This window comes from Dreissena polymorpha, chromosome 11 (genome assembly GCF_020536995.1).
Source record: "Dreissena polymorpha isolate Duluth1 chromosome 11, UMN_Dpol_1.0, whole genome shotgun sequence".
In the NCBI taxonomy this organism is placed as follows: Eukaryota; Metazoa; Mollusca; class Bivalvia; order Myida; family Dreissenidae; genus Dreissena; species Dreissena polymorpha.
The window spans coordinates 83,850,354-83,866,855 of record NC_068365.1 but is presented as its reverse complement, the minus strand read 5'-3'; positions in this window follow the sequence as shown (position 1 = coordinate 83,866,855).

The window sequence follows — 16,502 nt, the reverse complement described above, 5'->3', positions numbered from 1 at the left end:
ATAATTTTGTTGACCCATGCAGGGATATTTATATTTGTTTTATTTGACAAAATGAAAAACCATTAAACTGATGTCTCTTTTGTACACTTTGACCCTCTAATGTTTCGTTTTTGTACATTAGGGTCACATAAACGTGTTCATTATATTGTATACAGAAGCTGTACATATAAATATTCGGCTGAACATAAGGAAACATTGCATCTTTAAAGCCTATGATTGCATAGGCTCTTATACTGATGCTTACTTGATTGTGTGCAGCTTCCTGAAAATATATTAAGCGTGGTAGTCATTAGCTATTAATTTTATATAATGATTAGCATATGTATATATATGTAGATGTGTGTATGTTTGTGTATGTGTGTTTATGTATATATGTGTATATGTATGTCTGTTTGTGTGTGTGTGTGAGTGTGTGTACGAATATGTATAAATATGTATATGTGTGTGTGTAAATATAGATATGTATATGTATATTTGTGTGTATGTCTATGTTTGTGTGTGTGTGTATAATATGTATAAATATGTATGTGTGTGTGTGTGTATATATAGATATGTGTATGTATATGTGTGTATGGCTATGTATGTGTGTGTATATATGTATGTGTGTGTATGTATGTGTGTATGTATGTATGTATGGCTATGTATGTGTTTGTATATATGTATGTGTGTGTATGTATGTGTGTATGTATGTATGTATGTATATGCATATATGTATGTATACACACACATGAAAAATATGAAAAACATCTTTATATGTATGAGAAACTTGTGTAAAAGTCCCTGGACATTTAATAGTAGTGTGTTATGATGGTTATCTACAAAATGTATGCGATTTGATATTTGTAAAAAATACACTAAGGACATGAAGAAACTATATTGTAACATATATATGTATATGGATGTAAATGATTGTATATTTATATGTTTGTGAACTAGTGTTAATGTCGCTTGTAATTAAATAGTACTTTGTTATGATGGATATCTATAAAATGTATGCGATTTGATATTTGTAAAATATAGGAAAAGTAAAACCTACACTGCAACATTCCCATTATATTTAGTTATGTGCATTGTTTACATTTATCAAGACTGAATTTATATTATTATTATTATAACTTCAAACAGTAGATTACATCCAAATTTGAAGTTACCCTTTATTATCATATTCGCTCAACCACTACGTGCCGTTTACTTAATCAATACTGAATTAATATGTTTCTTTTCTACTTCAAAAAGTAGATTACATCCAAATTTGAAGTAACCCTTTATTATCATACTTGCTCAACCACTTTGTGCTGTCCCTAAAAAATCTGTAAACGTTATTGTACCAGTATAAGTTTAATCTTAAAAGTAAGATGACTGTCCAACAGATTACTTTCTATGTTCAATTTACTTTATCTAAATGTGCAAGAATGTAAATATACATATATATGTATGTGAACAAGTGTAAATGTGGCTTGCCAATAAATAATATTGTGTTATGATGGTTATCTATCAAATGTATGCGTTTTGATATTTGTAAGATATACACTAAGGAAATGTAAGCCTATATTGCAACATTCCCTTTATATTTACTCATGTGCATTGTTTTTACCTAATCAAGACTGATTTTTTATTATTCTTGTTTACTTTAAAAAGTATGTTCAATTTACTTTATCTAAATGTGTAAGAATGTATATATACATGTATATGTATGTGAACAAGTGTAAATGTGGCTTGCCAATTAATAATATTGTGTTATGATGGTTATCTATCAAATGTATGCGATTAGATATTTGTAAGATATCTATACACTAAGGAAATGTAAGACTATATTGCAACATTCCCTTTATATTTACTCATGTGCATTGTTTTTACCTAATCAAGACTGAATTTTTATTATTCTTGTTTACTTCAAAAAGTAGATTTCATCCAAATGTGAAGTAACCATTATTATCAGACTCGCTCTACCACTTTGTGCTAACTTTATTGTACCAGTATAAGTTTAATCTTAAAAGTTAGATTACTGTCCAAACAGATTACTGTCCATGTTCAATTTACTTAATCTAGGTAAATGAAAGTGTTTAGACTAGTAATACTCCCAGCACTACTTTTAATTTTAATTTTTTATTTGACAATATGTTTTCTTCAAACATAACATTTTGCTTCACCCTATGCCTCTTCCCTGCTCTCTTTTCCTTTCTCCTCTGTGATCTATCACTTTCTCATTTCCAGTTCTGTTGCAAACGTTGTTACCAAACAGCAGAAATATGCGTACTAGTATATGGCTTTACGGGTTGTACTATGAAACGAATTATGTCAGCGTTTCAGTCTCATCTCGTCCTTATTGGAACAATTCATAATGTTTAAGAGTAAACACATGTTTGGAAACGCTGTCATGAGTACATACAGGACGCCTGTAAGATTTTCGCTACTGCTTCACCTATTGTATGTCTTCCAAATATGGCTAAATGTATTAAGTTTGATTTCTCTGCGTACTAGCGTATATAATTCGATTAAAACATCAACTACTGTGGAACATCCGCGAAGGCATTTCCTGGTAGGAACGCACATTTACGATGATATTCAACTTCTTATAAAGCTCCTTTATTGCTTCAAGTTTGTTGGAACACTTCTTTGGTTAGCTTGTATCTTGTTACAGTCAGGTGATATCCACCCAAACCCAGGACCCTTATTTTCCGAATCATCGATACACACAAATACAGAAACTTCTTCACCTACTTGCAATCTTTCAGCGACGAATCACTTATCTTTTGTACATTACAATGTCCAAAGCTTGGTGCATAAATTAGACATACTTAACACTGGTCTTCATGAGTTTGACATAATTGCATTTTCTGAAACCTGGTTAAATGACTCAGTATTATCTAGTGACATCATGTTCAATGGATTCCATCTGCCAATCCGCAAAGACCGCCCCCTTGATTCACATGGAGGTGTTATAATATATGTAAATGAAAATATTGCTTTTAAAAGAAGAAGTGATCTTGAATTGAATCATATTGAATGTATATGGATTGAAGTTATTCTTAACAAAAATAAATCAATCCTTTTTGGAGTATTTTATAGGCCGCCAAGTGCAGATTCAGCGTATATGAGAGCGATTGAAGACTCTTTTGGGTTAGCTTGTGATACATGTATAAACGATGTTATTATTACAGGTGACTTTAACCTGAATCTCCTCACACCAGCATCATTATCAAAAGTAGAAAACCTTTGTCAACAATTTAACCTTACACAACTTATACATGAGCCCACTCACCACACAGAGCAAACATCTTCAATAATTGACTTAATTTTTGCAAGTAACCAGAACAATATCATATTTTCTGGAATTGGAGAACGTTTTCTGGACCAAAATATAAGGTATCATTGTCCTATCTTTGGAATTTTGAAATTCCAAAAACCCTTAGCAAAAACTTTTTATCGGCATATTTGGCGTTATGATATTAGGGATTACGATAGTTTACGTAGTCTTTTTACTGATACACAATGGCATCTTTTAAAATGTGATGATATTGATTTATATGCTGAAAATATTACTAATGCTTTTTTACAAAAAGCGAAGTCGTGCATTCCAAACAAAAACATATGTATACGTCCACGTGATTTACCATGGATGAATAATCAAATTAAGAAAAAAATTCGACACCACAAACGATTTTATAGAAAAGCCAAAAAGATTAATACCGATCTTCACTGGTCAAATTTTAGACATGCTAGAAATGAAGTTGTCCAACTCTTGCGAAATTCTAAATTTGATTACTTTAAGAATATGGCCAATAAATTGAAGTCTTCTGAGCTATGTGCTAAGGACTGTTGGAAAACATTGCGCACATTCATTTCTACAAACACATATCAATCAATTCCACCCCTATACGATGAACATTCGAACACGTTTGAGGCAAATGACACATGCAAAGCTGAACTCATTAATTCATATTTTGCAAATCAATCATCAATCGATGTACAAAATCATGATCTTCCTACGCATAACACCGATAACAATAACAGCTTAAATTCAATTGATATTACTCAGGAAGAAGTCATCGACGCAATTAAATGTTTAAAGGTAGGAAAAGCTTCAGGACCTGATGGAATCGATAATCGTATCCTCAGGGAAGCAAATGTATCAACTTAGCTCTCCCCTATGTGAACTATTCAGATCATGTATTTCAGCTCGTAAAATGCCTTCATGCTGGAAAATTGCAAACGTGTGTCCGGTCTTCAAAAAGGGTGATCCAGCTCTTGTTTCGAATTATCGTCCTATATCCTTGCTTAATACTATCGAAAAGGTCTTTGAACGAATAATCCACAAACATGTTTTTAATTTCCTGCGTTCTAATTCCTTCTTTACACGGACTCAATCTGGCTTCATGCCTGACGATTCGACAGTTAATCAGTTAACCTATATTTATGATACATTTTGCAAAGCTCTAGACAATGGTCTTGAAGTCAGAGTTGTATTTTTCGATATAAGTAAAGCATTTGACAAAGTTTGGCATGAGGGTCTTTTGTTCAAACTTCAAGCAGCAGGCATTCGGGGAGATTTATTAGCATTTATATCTAATTATCTTTCCAATCGTAAACAGAAAGTCATTCTACCAGGAGCAGAATCAACTCCTGCAGAAATTATCGCTGGTGTTCCACAGGGGTCTATATTAGGTCCCCTTCTATTTCTTGTTTACATCAATGACATAGTAGCTGATATACAAGCCCAAATAAACCTATTTGCCGATGATACAAGTCTCTTTATGATTGTAAACTCGCCGGATCAAACTGCAGCTGTTTTGCAATCAGACATAGATAAAATTTCACGATGGGCTGATCAATGGCTAGTACATTTTAATCCCTCCAAATCAGAATCAATGCTGATATCTCGAAAAATTAATAAACCGCATCATCCTCCACTTTCAATGGGGTACGTTGACATACCTATAGTAAATATCCACAAACATTTAGGAGTATATTTGACAAATGACTGTACTTGGCATGAACATATAACGTTCATTAAAGAAAAAGCGTGGAAGCGTATTAATATAATGCGTCGTCTCAAATCAATGCTTGATAGGACATCTCTTGAAACTATATATTTTGCATTCGTACGACCAATACTTGAGTATTCAAATGTTATTTTTGACAATTGTACCCAATATGAAAAGGATGAATTAGAAAAAATTCAAACAGAGGCAGCTCGTATATCAACTGGTTGTACTCGATTAGTGTCACTGGAAGATCTTTATAATGAGATAGGTTGGGAAACTCTCAGTCAAAGACGACGAAAACATAAGTTAGTATTAATGTACAAAATGCAGTTTAGAGAAGCACCTTACTATTTACAGTCACTTCTTCCTGACACAGTCGGAGCATCTAGCCAATACCCTCTTAGAAATGCGTCTCATTTCCAGTCCATTTATGCTCGAACCGCATCTTATTCACATTCATTTCTACCATCTACAGTATCCGATTGGAATTGTCTTCCAGAAGAGTTTAGAAATGCTGAATCGATTCATTCATTTAAAAAACACATTAATAGTGATCGACCAATTCAAAATCCATTGTTTTCCTATGGAAAGAGACGCTCTCAAATTTTACACACACGCATTAGAACTAATTGTAGTGCACTAAATGAACATCTATTCAGGCGAAACGTAGTTGCATCGCCTCTATGTCAATGCGGTCAAAGAGAATCACCATTTCATTATTTTCTTGAATGCCAGCTTTATATTAATATCCGTGCAGAACTTCTGAACACTATATCTATTTATTCCGTCTCCTCTGTCCAAACGATTTTATATGGAGATAACATTCTGAATTATCAAACAAATACCACTATCGCTGAGGCAGTACACAAATATATTATCGATAGCAAACGATTTGAAACATAGTTTTTGCGACAGAACTTCTCTAGAACTTCTTTTCTCTTACTAAGTCTTTTCCGACATGTATGTAGGGTGTTTATACTTTACTTTTTTGAACCATCGCTTTAAATTTATACATGTATCTATCTTGCACATTTCTTCTCCATCTTTTCTTCTTTTCTCTATTAACTACTATATCTCCTTATCAAAATAATTTCATTGTTGTTATATGTATAAGCAAACCAATAATGTTCGCTTGAAAACATGCAACTTAATATAAACCTTTTGGAGAAGAACTATATAAGACGAAGTCTTCCGTTCTAATCCAAATCAAACTTGTTTGTATGCAATTGTTGTATGTTTCATGTGTAAATGCATTCTTGTTTGAAATAAATACGTTTAAACTAACGTATATTGAGGAAACGTAATAAACATGCTGAACATAAAGCATAGTCCTGAATGGATTACAGGGTATAGACGTGTAAACAAAAATTATGCAACCCCAGGATGTGTTTAAAAAAGCGCTTTGGTTTAAAATTCTCCTTAATGCTGGAAAGACACACAGATAGAAAGAATCAGTTTGTACATGCAAGCCAAATAGTTATACTATTGTGCTAAAATGTATATATTCCTACATGCGTGTTAATTTCACTACCTTATATGTGTATTCAGGCGTACGCTGTATGTATACTACATATGAATGAGGCGATATCAGAATCAGTATTTCGGACAAATGAAAGTTACAAAGTTATGAGGTTTACATTTATCAAGAACACATAAGTAGTGAATCAAGTCAGTTTACAATATGCGTACATTTGCTGATGTTTTTTTTCTGTTTTTATACAAATTACATAATAACATTTACATTTATTATAGAGCGTTAAATGTTATATCAAGATATTTTAATTTGACACCATAACGCGAATGCGTTCATATTCTTCGACATAATACTGCTTTCGTAGAAAACCAAATAAATGCATCATAGAAATAAGCAGCAGCTAAAACGTTGATCACATTGCTGCAACAAGCCCTTTATATAATAAAATGACAACACAAAACTTTACATTCATACTTTTATTTTCTTCCAAGCAAGTCTGAATGAATTAAACCAAACATAACATTGCACACTTTGGAAAATGCAACCTAATTCTGGAAATGTATATAAAAATACATAATAATAAAGCTATCTGTCTAAGAATGAATAATCAGATAGTATAATGAACTAGATTGTTGACAATGCTATTTTCCAAACATCTGTGTTTACACATGTGATTATGAGAGAAGGCATTTGTTTAAGAAAACGATTCAATTGTATGCAATGTTATTTCAGCATAAATATGACTAAACATTAAAAAATAATAAACTAGTTATACTTTGCAGTTGGCTTTTAAATTTCATATCTGTTTAAATAATGATGTGCTATTGAATGTGTGAACATTTATGTTGCCTTATTCATTGTTATAAACTAATTTATTAATATAAATTGAACTAAAATTATCCGACGACAAAAATAAAAGCTTTCTTGCACTTCGCCTTAATGCTGATTTAAGGGCATACCCATTGTGCAGGCTCCTCTTTGTTGGACAAATACTTGTATGCTATGCTGAAATCCATCATGGTACATAATTTTACATTCACGAAAACGTTAATAAAATATAGTAGATATATCACAATTTTTGGATTTTTGTTAACGTACATGATCAAAAATTGCATGTACTTTAAAAACTTAACATTTCTATCCTAAATAAACGATGGAGCAACTAGAGTATTTCTCTTATATAATAAACGCAGATTGAGGAAACGTAATAGACATGCTGAACATAAAGCATTGACCTTAGTGGATTACAGGGTATAGACGTGTAAACAAAAATTATGCGACCCCAGGAATATGTTTTAAAAAGCGTTTTGTTTAAAATTCTCCTTAATGCTGGAAATACACACACATAGAAATAATCAGTTTGTACACGCAAGCCAAATAGTTATACTATTATGGTACAATTTATATATTCCTACATGCGTGTTAATTTGACTAACATTTATGTGTATTCAGGCGTACACTGTATATATATTACAAATGAATAAGGCAATACCAGAATCAGTATTTCGTACAAAAGAGCGTTAAAATGTTATGAGGTTAATATTTATCAAGAACACACACGAAGTGAATCAAGTAAATTTACAATATGCATACATATGTTGATGTTTGTTTTCTGTTTTTATACAAAATACATCATAACATCTACATTTATTATATATCGTTAAATATTATATCAAGATATTTTAATTTGACACCATAAAGCGAATGCATTCATATTCTTCGACATAATACTGCTTTTAGAAAACCAAATAAATGCATCATAGAAATAAGCAGCAGCTAAAACGTTGATCACATTGCTGCAACAAGCCCTTTATATAATAAAACGACAACACACATCTTTATATTCATACCTTTTTTCTTCCAGCAAGTCCGAATGAATTAAACCAAACATAACATTGCACACTGTGGAAAATGCAACTTATTCTGGAAATGTATAAAACAACACATAATAATAAAGCTATCTGCCAAAGAATGAATAATCATATCTAATAATGAACTAGATTGTTGACAATGCTATTTTCCCAACATCTATGTTTACACATGTGATTATGAGAGAAAGCATTGGTTTAAAAAAGGATTTTATTTTATGCAATGTTATTTCAGTATTAATATGACTAAACATTAAAAATTAATAAACTAGTTTTACTTAGCAGTTGGCTTTTAAATTGCACATCTCTTTAAATGGTGATGTGCTATTGAATGTGTGAACAATTGTGTTGCCATATTCATTGTTATAGATTAATGTATTTATATAAATTGAACTTTAATTATCCGACGACAAAAATAAAAGCTTTCTGGTACTTCGACTAAATGCTGATTTAAGGGCAAACCCATAGTACAGGTTCCTTTTCATTGGACAAATACCTGTATGCTATTCTGAAATCCGTCATGGTACATAATTTTACATTCACGAACATGTTAATAAAATATAGTAGATATATCACAAGTTTTGGAAGTTTGTTAACGTACTTGATGAGAAATTGCATGTACTTTAAAACATTACATTTCTGTCCTAAATAAACGCCGGAGCAACTAGAGTTTTTCTCTTATATAATGAACGCATATTGAGGAAACGTAATAGACATGCTGAACACAAAGCATGGTCCTGAATGGATAACAAGGTATAGACATGTAAACAAAATGTATGTTACCCCAGGAATATGTTTTTAAAAACGCTTTGTTTAAAATTCTCCTTAATGCTGGAAATACACACACATAGAAATAATCAGTTTGTACATGCAAGCCAAATATTTATACTATTATGGTAAAATGTATATATTCCTACATGCGTGTTAATTTGACTACCATATTTGTGTATTCAGGCGTACACTGTACATATATTACATATGAATAAGGCGATATCAGAATCAGTATTTCGTACAAAGGAGAGTTACAATGTTATGAGGTTAATATTTATCAAAAACACATAAATAGTGAATCAAGTCAATTTACAATATGCGTACATATGCTGATGTCTTTTCTGTTTTTTACAAAATACACCATAACATCTACATTTATTATATATCGTTAAATATTATATCAAGATATTTTAATTTGACACCATAACGCGAATGCGTTCATATTCTTCGACATAATACTGCATTAGTAGAAAACCAAATAAATGCATCATAGAAAAAAACAGCAGCAGAAACGGTGATCACATTGCTGCAACAAGCCCTTTACATAATAAAATGACAACACAATACTTTATAATCATACTCTTTTTTTCTTCCAGCAAGTTCCAATTAATAAAACCAAACATAACATTGCACACTGTGGAAAATGCAACCTAATTCTGTAAATGTGTATAAAAAAACAAAATAATAAGGCTACATGTCTAAGAATAAATAATCAGATCTACTAATGAACTAGATTTTTGACAATGCTATTTTCCAAACATCTGTGTTTACACATGTGATTATGAAAGAAAGCATTTGTTCAAGAAAAGGATTTAATTTATTCTATGTTATTTCAGTATTAATATGACTAAACATTAAAAAATTATAAACTAGTTTTACTTAGCAGTTGGCTAATTTCACATCTGTTTAAATGGTGATGTGCTATTGAATGTGTGAACATTTGTGTTGCCATATTCATTGTTATAGACTAATTTATTTACATAAATTGAACTTAAATCATCCGAGGACAAAAATAATAGCTTTAAGGTACTTCGACTAAATGCTGATTTAAGGGCATACCCATAGTACAGGTTCCTTTTCATTAGACAAATACTTTTATGCTATTCTGAAATCCGTCATGGTACATAATTTTACATTCACAAACACGTTAATAAAATATAGTAGATATATCACAAGTTTTGGAATTTTGTTAACGTACTTGATGAGTAATTGCATGTACTTTAAAACATTACATTTCTATACTAAATGAACGCAGTTTTTCTTTTATATAATGAACGCATATTGAGGAAACGTAATAGACATGCTGAACAAAAAGCATGGTCCTGAATGGATTACAGGGTATAGACGTGTAACCAAAATTTATGTAACCCCAGGAAGATGTTTAAAAAAGCGAATTGTTTAAAATTCTCCTTATTGCTGGAAATACACACACATAAAAAGAATCAGTTTGTACATGCAAGCTAAATAGTTATACTATTATGGTACAGTGTATATATTCCTACATGCGTTTTAATTTGACTAACAAATATGTGTATTCAGGCGTACACTGTATATATTTTACAAATGAATAAGGCAATATCAGAATCAGTATTTCATACAAATGAGCGTTACAATGTTATGAGGATTATTTTTATCAAGAACAGTCACAAGAAGTGAATCAAGTCAATTTACAATATGCATACATATATTGATGTTTGTTTCTGTTTTTATACAAAAAACATTATAACATGTAAATTTATTATGTATCGTTAAATGTTATGTCAAGATATTTTAATTTGACACTATAACGCGAATGCATTAATATTCTTCGACATAATTCTGATTTGGTAGAAAACCATATAAATGCATCATAGTAATAAGCAGCAGCTAAAACGTTGATCACATTGATGCAAAAAAGCCCTTTATATAACAAGAGCACCGCATAACGGGTGCCAACGCTCGGCTGCCGGTGCAGTTTTAAATAAATGAAAGCTTGTGCGATTTTTTTAGTGGTCACGGTGACCTTGACCTTTGACATAGTGACCCCAAAATGGGTGTGGCGTGTAGAACTCATCAAGGTGCATCTACATATGAAGTTTCAAAGTTGTAGGTGGAAGTACTTTTATTTTAGAGCCAATGTAAAGGTTGTAGCACGACGCCGGCGGACGTCGGACAGCGGACGACGAGCTGGCTATGACAATACCTCGGGTTTTCTCCGAAAACAGCTGAGCTAATAAAATAACCACACAAATCTTTATATTCATACTTTTTTCTGTAGAGAGTGCGAATGAATTAAACCAAAAATAACATCGCACACTGTGGAAAATGCAACCTAATTCTGGAAATGTATATACAAATACATAATAATAAAGCTATCTGCCAAAGAATGAATAATCAGATCTAATTATGAACTAGATTGTTGACAATGCTGTTTACCCAACATCTATGTTTACACATGTGATTATGAAAGAAAGCATTTGTTTAAAAAAAGGATTTAATTTTATGCAATGTTATTTCAGTATTAATATGACTTAACATTAAAAAATAATAAACTAGTTTTACTTAGCAGTTGGCTTTTAAATTTCACATCTCTTTAAATGGTAATGTGCTATTGAATGTGTGAACATTTGTGTTGCCATATTCATTGTTATAGATTAATTTATTTATATGATTTGAACTTAAATTATCCGACGACAAAAAATAAAATCTTTCAGGTACTTCGACTAAATGCCGATTTAAGGGCATACCCATAGTACAGGTTCCTTTTCATTGTACAAATACTTGTATGCTATTCTAAAATCCGTCATGGTACATAACTTTACATTCACAAACACGTTAATAAAATATAGTAGAAATATCACAAGTATTGGAAGTTTGTTAACGTAATTGATGAGAAATTGCATGTACATTACAAGAGGGCCTGAAAGGCGCATAGTCGCTCACCTGAGATAACAAGATATTATTGGAACAAATCTTCTGACCAAGTTTCATAAAGATCGGAAAATAAATGTGGCCTCTAGAGTGTTAACAAGGTTTTACTATAGCCATATAAGGAAAAAAGCCCCGCCCCCTGACAGCCATGTTTTTCAACCAACCGGCATCATTTTTGACCGCCTTTAAGATATAATCAGGATGAATCTTCTGACCAAGTTTCATGATGATCGGACTGTAAATGTGGCCTCTAGAGTGTTAACAAGATTTGACTATAGCCATATAAGGAAAAATGCCCCGCCCCTTGGAAGCAATTTTTTCAAGCAAACATAATTACTTTCGATCTCATCCAAGATATCATTGAGACCAATCTTCTGACCAAATTTCATGAAGATTGGACAATAAAAGTTGCCTCTAGAGTGTGAACAAGGTTTTACTATAGCCATATAAGTAAAAATGCAGCGCCCCTGGTGGCCATGTTTTAAAGCAACCAAAACCATTTTCGAACTCATCCAATATATCATTGGGACAAATCTTCTGACCAAGTTTCATGATGATCGGAAAATAAATGTGACCTCTAAGAGTGTTAACAAGGTTTTACAATAGTCCTATAGGGAAAATAGCTCCGCCCCGTAGGTGGCCATGTTTTTCAACCAAAAGGCATCATTTTTGAACTCGTCCAAGATATTATTGAGATGAATCTTCTGACCGAGTTCCATGAAGATCGGACTATAAATGTGGCCTCTACAGTGTTAACAAGATTTTACTACAGCCTTATATAGCCATATAAGGAAAAATGCCCCTCCCCTTGGCGGCCATGTTATTCAAGCAAACGTAACCATTTTCGAACTCATCAAAGATATCATTAAGACAAATCTTCTGACCATACTTCATCAAGATTGGACAATAAATGTGGCCTCTAGAGTGTTAACAAGGTTTTACAATAGCCATATAAGGAAAAATGCCCCGCCCATTTGAGGCCATGTTTTTCAACCAACCGGCATCATTTTCGAACTCGCCCAAGATATTATTGGGATGAATCTTCTGACAAAGTTTCATACAGATTGGACAATAAAAGTGGCCTCTAGAGTGTTAACAAGATTTTACTATAGCCATATAAGGAAAATTGCCCCGCCATTTGGCAGCCATGTTTTTCAAGCAAAACTTACCATTTTTAAACTCATCCAAGATATCAGTGGGACAAATCTTCTGAGCAAGTTTCATGAAGATCGGAAAATAATGTGGCCTTAAGAGTGTTAACAAGATTTTACTATAACCATATATAGCCATATAAGGAAAAATGCCCCGCCCCTTGGAAGCCATGTTTTTTCAAGCAAACGTAACCATTTTCCAACTCATCCAAGATATAATTGAGACCAATCTTCTGACCAAATTTCATGAAGATTGGACAATAAATGTGGCCTCTAGAGAGTTAACAAGGCAAATATTGACGCCGCACAACGCACAGCGGACAAAAAGCGATCACAAAATCTCACCATGAGAACAACCCATGACCACGTTGTGCTCAGGTGAGCTAAAAATATTACATTTCTATCCTAAATAAACGCTGGAGCAACTAGAGTTTTTCTCTTGTATAATGAACGCATATTGAGGAAACGTAATAGACATGCTGAACATAAAGCATGGTCCTGAATGAATTACAGGGTATAGACGTGTACAATTTATGTAATCCCAGAAATATGTTTTAACAAGGGACAAAATTGTCACAAAACCAGGTTTTCATTGTGAAAAAAAATCTGATAAAGGGAGAAAACTCAAACTGAACTTTTGAAATGAACAAACAAAATTAACCCCCTTGTAAGTTTTTTTTTTTTTAATCTATTTTTAGTCGTGGCGACCTTGACATTGGAGATATTGACGTGATTCTTTCGTGCGACACACCGTCCCATGATGGTTAACAAATGTGCCAAATGATTTTAAAATCTCACAATGAATGACATAGTTATGGCCAGGACAAGGTCATTTATGGCCATTTTTGACCTTTGAACTCAAAGTGTGACCTTGACCTTGAAGATATCGACGTAATTATTTCGCGCGACACACCGTCCAATGATGGTGAACAAATGTGCCAAATGAATTTAAAATCTGACAATGAACGACATAGTTATGGCCCGGACAAGCTTGTTCCGCCCGCCCGCCAGCCAGCCCGCCAGCCAGCCTGCCCGCATTCGCCAATCTAATAACCAGTTTTTTCCTTCGGAAAACCTGGTTAAAAAGCGCTTTGTTTAAAATTCTCCTTAATGCTGGAAATACACACACATATAAAGAATCAGTTTGTACACGCAAGCCAAATAGTTATACTTTTATGGTACAATGTATATATTCCTAGATGCGTGTGAATTTGACTAACATATTTGTGTATTCAGGCGTACACTATATATATATTACAAATGAATAAGGCGATATCAGAATCAGTTTTTCGTACAAATGAGCGTTACAATGTTATGAGGTTTATATTTATCAAGAACACGCAAGAAGTGAATCAAGTCAATTTACAATATGCATACATATGTTGATGTTTGTTTTCTATTTCTATACAAAATACATCATCACATCTACATTTATTATATATCGTTAAACGTTATATCAAGATATTTTAATTTGACACCATAACGCGAATGCATTCATATTCTTCGACATAATACTGCTTTAGTAGAAAACCAAATAAATGCATCATAGAAATAAGCAGCAGCTTAAACGTTGATCACATTGCTGCAACAAGCCCTTTATATAATAAAATGACCACACAAACCTTTATATTCATACTTTTTTCTTCAAGCAAGTCCGAACGATTTAAACCAAACATAACATTGAACACTGTGGAAAATGCAACCTAATTCTGGAAATGTATATAAAAATACATAATAACAAGGCTATAGTCAAGCAATATGGTCCCCTACCGGCTCCACTATTGTCAGAATTTCCACCATTTTCAGATTATTTTTTCTGTTTGCCATAACAACCACAATTTTTGACGTAGGAACAAAATGAAATGACGTGCATAATGTCCATATTGCCATCTATCCATGTTGCAAGTTTCATGAAAAAATATAAAGAACTTTAAAGTTATCGCAGGATTCAGAAAACCACCATTTTCAGCAGTATTTCTAGTCTATTTGTTGCCATAGCAATCAGAATTTTTGACGTAGTAACAAAATGAAATGACGTGCATAATGTCCATATTGCCATCTATCCATGTTTCAAGTTTCATGAAAAAATATGAAGAACTTTTAAAGTTATCGCAGGATCCAGAAAAGTGTGACAGACAGACTAACAGACGCACAGAGCGCAAACCATAGGTCCCCTCCAGTGAAACCGGTAGGGGACAATATAGCTATCTGCCTAAGAATGAATAATCAGATCTAATTATGAACTAGATTGTTGACAATGCTATTTTCCCAACATTTATGTTGACACATGTGATTATGAGAGAAAGCATTGGTTTAAAAAAAGGATTTAATTTTATGCAATGTTATTTCAGTATTAATATGACTAAACATTAAACAATTATAAACTAGTTTTACTTAGCAGTTGGCTTTTTAATTTCACATCTGTTTAAATGGTGATGTGCTATTGAATGTGTGAACATTTGTGTTGCCATATTCATTGTTATAGACTAATTTATTTATATAAATTGAACTTAAGTTATCCGATGACAAAAATAAAAGCTTTCAGGTACTTGGACTTTATGCTGATTTAAGGGCATACCCATAGTACAGGTTCCTTTTCGTTGGACAAATACTTTTATGCTATTCTGAAATCCGTCATGGTATATAATTTTACATTCGCAAACACGTTAATAAAATATAGTAGATATATCACAAGTTTTGAAATTTTGTTTACTTACTTAATGAGAAATTGCATGTACTTTAAAACATTGCACATTTCTATCCTCAATAAACGCTGGAGCAACTAGAGTTTTTCTCTTATATAATGGACGCATATTGAGGAAACGTAATAGACATGCTGAACACAAAGCATTGTCACGAATGGATTACAGGGTATAGACGTGTAAAAATTTTTTATGCAACCCCAGGAATATGTTTCAAAAAGCGCTTTGTTTAAAACTCTCCTTTATGCTGGAAATACACACATATAGAAAAAATCAGTTTGTACATGCTAGCAAAATAGTTATACTATTATGGTACAATGTATATATTCCTAATTGCGTGTTAATTTGACTAACATATATGTGTAATCAGGCGTACACTGTATATATTCTATGAATGAATCAAGCGATATCAAAATAAGTATTTCGTACAAATGAGAGTTACAATGTTATGAGTTTCATATTTATCAAGATTACATTAGTAGTGAATCAAGTCAATTTACAATATGCGTACATATTTTGATGGTTTTTTCTGTTTTTTATACAAAATACATCATAACATCTACGTTTATTATATATCGTTAAATGTTATATCAAGATATTTTAATTTGACACCATAACGCAAATGCATTCATATTCTTTGA